This window comes from Coptis chinensis, chromosome 6 (assembly GCF_015680905.1).
Source record: "Coptis chinensis isolate HL-2020 chromosome 6, ASM1568090v1, whole genome shotgun sequence".
Taxonomy (NCBI): domain Eukaryota; kingdom Viridiplantae; phylum Streptophyta; class Magnoliopsida; order Ranunculales; family Ranunculaceae; genus Coptis; species Coptis chinensis.
The window spans coordinates 30805540-30811681 of record NC_141461.1 but is presented as its reverse complement, the minus strand read 5'-3'; positions in this window follow the sequence as shown (position 1 = coordinate 30811681).

Below are 6142 nucleotides of genomic sequence, written 5' to 3'. Positions count from 1 at the left end.
TTTTCTGAGGAGTGCAATCATCTTTGTTTGCTCATTTTCCGACAGTTCCACCGATATGAAAGTTGTTTCTTCGCTTAAATTCCCAATATGCACTTCAAGAGGTGGTATATAGTCGGTTGCCCTTCATTTCGTGAACTAGCAGTACAAATATTATGTAGGACTAATTCTGACTTAGACACCTCCTGCGAATTGCTAAGAACTGTATTCCCTCGCATATTGGACTAACGATACTCCTCCAGGACTTTTTTGTGGCAACTGTGGGAAGCCATCTGGTCACCTCGTACTTTACAAATATTGTCGAGGGATGGGAACTTGACTGCCTGATGAAAAGTAGATACTACTGCCCCCATACTATGGAGCCAATCCCTTCCTAAGATTGCATTGTAAGGGGATTTACAATTCATTAGAAGGAATTCAATGTCTGCCATCTTGTCCATGAGTGTGACTGGTAAAAAGACTCTTCTCACTGAGGTTATTGTTGTTCCATCTAAACCAACTATTGGATTATTTTCTACAACAACCAAATTCTCCAAAAGCTACATGTTCTTGTAGCAACCTACAAAAATGACGCTGACATAACTTCTAGTGTTTATCATTATGCACTGAACTCACCATAATCCAATGAAAGCGGAGACGACAACCGCATCATAATTGATAGGGTTATATACTAAAAGCATTACTTTTGTATTAACTTTAATTCTTTATATTTTGAATGAGAATTATATAGGCAAATGTTATGCATATGATATATGTTATTAGTTATATGCATGTGTCTAATACTTTATGTTGTAGATGATATGGTGTGGACACACAGAAGATCATATCATCAGTACCTTATAAAGTATAAGTAATCGTTCACAACCTAGATGGATTTGGACAAACCATTGGTACTGTTATAGTATAATCTAGTATTAGTCTATCTTAACTATAGGATTACACTAGTACACTTTGTGTGTATTGAACAGGACCAAGTGAGGTTGTTTCTCTTTATACTAACTATATAAGAGAACAAACACCTCTATTATTATGGATGCTCGTCCTCTTAATCCGGATATAATAACGGGCACTTATGTGCATTGTACATTGCTTTAAATCATCAATGAGTAAGATTCATTTGTGAATCAACAAACTCGATGGATTGGGTAATGACATTGTATGTAAGGTGTGTTGTTGATTATAGAAGAATCTGTGACCCACAGGAAGTCGGTGGGTTGATGATGTCCCTTGAGGAGCTCAAAAAGATTGTCATGTAAACCCTACGGGTGGATTTATTCCGACATGACAATGAGGTTGAGTGGTACTACTCAAGGACATAAGAAGTTGATTAATGTAGTTGTCAGTAACTTGACTTAATTAACGAACATTCGATATCTTAAACACGGGGAGATCAACGAGCATATAATATGGAGCCCATAAATGCTAACACGTAATTTGAGATTAGGGCGGTAGTGCAACAATGGCCTTTTGTGGAATAAGCCATTTGTTGACGGACTTGGGCTGTGTGTTCTGGGCGAACATAGGAAACCCAAGCTCGTTAGGAGGCCCAACCCTAATTTCTCCTCATGGTCCCTGTTGTAGCCTATATAAAGAAAACCTCTTTCTCTAGCCGATTTTTACACAGAAAAATCAAGGTTTTGCTCAAGAAAAATAGATCTAGAAATCGGATCCATTTTTTAGAGTGATAGAGGCCAAGTGAGAAAAGAGAGGTTGGTAGATCGTTGCCCACACAACATCTACTCTGTGCATAGGAATACAACAGAAGATCAAGAGGTTGATTCGGATTCATAGTTATTGAATTCTCAGAGTTGTCTTAACCGGATTTACAGGTATGTTTTCCAATCCAAAATCGTGAGAACCATTAATTCCGCTACGCGTGGTTTTCACGGTTTGTAGAAATATTCATTCTAAAATAACGGTTCCTACAATAATGAGAATGATGGACACCAATTAGGTCTTTATTACTAAAACATAAGGGACTGGGTTTGGTAGTTTTTGAACGAATTCTTTCTACAAAATCAATGTTATTTACGTGATAAAATTAACACAAGAAACCAATTAAACTTGGCTCACTACTCATACTTCTACCTTGTTCGTGAAATGTCATTGATTTTGGCGTGACCAACTAGTATGACATGGTAGCCCATCATTGCTAAATTTTGCTTCACAGTCTTTGAAAGTAAAAACTCGTGTCCCTTTTCAACTAACTTCTGTGTCTTTCCCCTGAGGGATCTGCAATCTTCAGTTTCACCACCAAAATCATTATGGAAGTGACACCAAAGATTTTTGTCACGTCTAGACTTGGTGTTTTCAGGTAAGGGCATTGGAGGTAAAAGTAAGTTGTGTCCTTTAATCTTCTCAATATCGCTGTATATTTGACATTTAATGGAGTGAGTTTATTTCTTCGCGAACCATGTTCGGCTTTTTGTAGTCCGATTTTTGTTGTTGTCCTTCCACAGTATTTTGCTTCTGTTTGCCTTTACCATCGCTTGAATATTTACTCCGAATATCTTTGTCTCTTGAGGCTTTTCCTTTAACATCTTCTTCGACGTTAATGAATTGTTGTGTTCGTGTAAACAAATCGGATTTGGATTGTAGGGGATCCCATACAAGGAAATTGTAAATTCTATTTTTATCAAAATTGACCCTTCTTTGAGTGCATGAATGATCATTATGTCAGGATCGTCAGTAACCTCTGCTTGCACTTGGCGAAAACGAATTACGAACTTTACCAGAGTTTCATCTGTTTGATGCTTGGTAATTAGAAAGATGTTGACATCCTTAGGACGTGTCCAATTATGCTTAAACCGATCTGTGAACTGATTTGCTAATTCTTTGAATGATGTGATAGAACGAGTTGGCAAGCCAGAGAGCCAATGGAGAGCTTCTCTTTTTAATGTAGATGGAAATTTTTTGCATAAGAGGGGGTCATCTCCACACTAGAGAATTAGTCTGCATTTAAATTCCATGATATAATCGTTCGGGTCACCTCCTGCTTCATCAAACTTAGGAAGATCTGGTTGTTTGAAGCCGTCTTGATGTATTGCATTTTGTATGATCAAAAAAACTCGCCCAACGACATCTTTGTTTACTGCAAGGTCTTTCCATCGAGTTTCAGCCACACCCGCATTGCTTATTGTTTTCTTGATGATGTCTTTGATTTGTTGTTCTGTAAATGCTGCTCCTACGGCTTCTTGACTTTTGACTTTAGGAGTAACTTTGTTATGTTACATCTTATGGTGTGGTCGCCCCCCAGTTGTTGCTTACTTCTAGATTTTGTTGGTGCCTTAGACTGCGGGATCTATGTCGATAAGATAGGCTAGGTTGCCAAACTGGGGAGTAGTTTTTTTGGTGTGGTTGCCTTCTGGGTTGACCTACGTTAAACCTTCTATGGCGGTTTGCTGCATTCAAAGCATGTCTAAGGTCGTGTTGCAATTTGGCTCTGAGGTCCTGATCTTGGCATCCAGCACTGCCTCTTATGGTGGATGTTGTCCACCTTTCTGACGCGCTACAATCAATGTTCCATGATCTTGGCATGTTAAGGGAGGTATGATGATTACCTGACAATGTGTATTATTGTTCTTCATGCCTTGTGTTATGACCACTACTATGCCTAGTGTTGTTGGTATTTCAAGATCTAGATCGCCCTCTTGAATAGGATGAATGTCTGCTTAACCTCGAGTGATTTTAATGATGTTCGGGGATGGGTTCCAATGGATAAGATATGCCGTTATTATCTTGTATTCGGTTGAATACACTCCGATTTTCACCAGATCTGGGGGCTCTTGCCGGTGTGGAAGATGCAGCATCAGCGTCATCCCTTTGTACTTGCTTCCCCTTGTCTAGTTGCTTCTACAAGTAGTTGTTATGTTCCTTCTCTTTTCAGAACCTCTGACGCAGCACTTCTAAAGGAACATCTTCATCTCCTATCTCCATATTCTCTTAATCCACTTTGCTTGCATTTGTAGCATCTAGATCTTGAGGATGAGTTATTAGAGCCTGAAGTCTTGTACGTCTAGATCTGCGTTGTCGTGGCACCTGGAGTTTTGAAGGTTGAGCTTGCAGATCTGGGGTAACTTGTTGATTCATCAAGGCCTGATTAGTCAGAACTTCGGAATTGGGTAAGTTGTTTTCTTCTTCTTGTTGTAATCTTGCATTCTTGCTCACTTGAGATCTTGTTGTTTTTGCTATTACCGAATCTTGGAAGAAAGAACGTGGAAGGAGGTCCGTTGGTAAGAACCACAGATGGCGCCAATTATATTTGGGTAAGAACTCACCCGAACACACTAACGATCTTGTTAGGGAGATTGTTGTAGAATTGTTGAGACTGTATCTTCAATGGCTGCCTATATATCCAAATCGTTCTCTAGAATCAAGTCTCTCAAATGAACGTAGTTCTTTGTTTCAAAGGAATGGGGTATTTATATGATAATAATGAGAAATATCATTTTCTTAATTGCTAGAAAATCTTCTGTAATTATATAAAGTCTTAATATGGAAGCATATATTGACAAATATGTTTTCTAAATCTGAACCTTCTATATTTAGCTTATGGTGCCATAATTTTGGGTAGCGCAGGTGATTTACACAAATTCTTTAAATATTTAATTCCTTCGTCTAGAACTTGTCAATCAACAAAAATTTCAAAAACTGCAAAATAATCAATAAAATATGATTAGAATAGCGGTAAGTGAGGTATCATATCAATCCATATCTTGAAGTGAATAAATGGGGGAGAAAAGATTTCATAAACCAATAGCTAACTTAGTGATTAATATTAAAACAATTGTTGAGGATTTCTAATTTCTTATCTAAACTAAAAATAAAAGTAACTTGTAAGGAAATAATGACTAACTAAAGCAATTAATTTTCTAAGATCAATTTATCAAAACCCTTTGTAGAAAGTTACTAACTCACCAACAATTCTTGTATTTCATTTTTATACCTCTTGTTAAATTTCTTAGAAACTTCACTAAATCTTAAACGCTAGCTCAAGAATTAGTGGAAAATATAACTTTAAGAACATAATAAAACATCTCAATATTAAATTCAATCATCTATTCTCTTTGACTCCAAATGAGGAATTTTTAGGCATTCAATGTCCACAATAAGAAGTACAAAAAATCCCAAAAATCCCTTAATAACTAATAAAGTTGAGTCTAAAAGATTTTTAACAAAATGAATAAACTAACAATGAAAAATACCCCGTATTTTTCACGGTGATAGAAACCATGCACATTTAACCTTAGTACAAAAATCACTTAAAAAGAGATATCATTGGATTTCATCAAAAACACATATAGTGGAGATTCTAACAAAAAGGACAAAAACAAAATAACAAGAATTTCATGGAGAACTTTCACTTTCCACCATGGGGTAGAAGCTTAGCCCTCCATGCTATTAATTAACATGAAAGAATAATTAAAGACAAGAGATAGAGTGAACATTGAAACCGCCTTTATTTCTCTGATGTTGATCTTCGGAAAATTACACACTCAAGAGCACTCTTCCTCACTAATTAAATGAACTAAAACTACAAAACAAAATTTCTACTACTTGGATACTAGAATGGATGTTGAATGGGTGCCTCCTCAATGCTAATTTTCTTCTATATTTATAGCTTTCACAAAGAAGATCTTGGTGCATATAATATTTTCACACAAAATGGAAATAATCTTTGGGATATGGGAAGAAAATATAAGATAAAATAATTTAGAAAATTAAGGCATGATGAGGGAAGGAAATATAAATTGGTAATCAAATAAAGGATAAAATGGAATGATATGGTTTTGAATTAAGAATTGAGTGATTGGCAAGAATATGAAGGATATGCGGGAATATATATGGTGGCAAAAATATCAAGTATTAAGGAATGATTTGATATGATAAAATCAAGGGAATAAATGATTAATGGAAATGGGGATATTTAATGGGGTGAAAATGGTAAGGATATATAGTGGTAGTTGTGATTATACTTTCTTGATTTCCTTCCATAATTATCAATTCTCTAACATTTCCTTCCATTCTTGATAGCATAATTTATTCCATGAGCTCTCACTTATTGATTATTTAAATGATCATCTTTCGCTTATGGGCTCAGGCTTTGATTGGGCTTTGACCAACATCTTTATTTCCTACAAAAAAA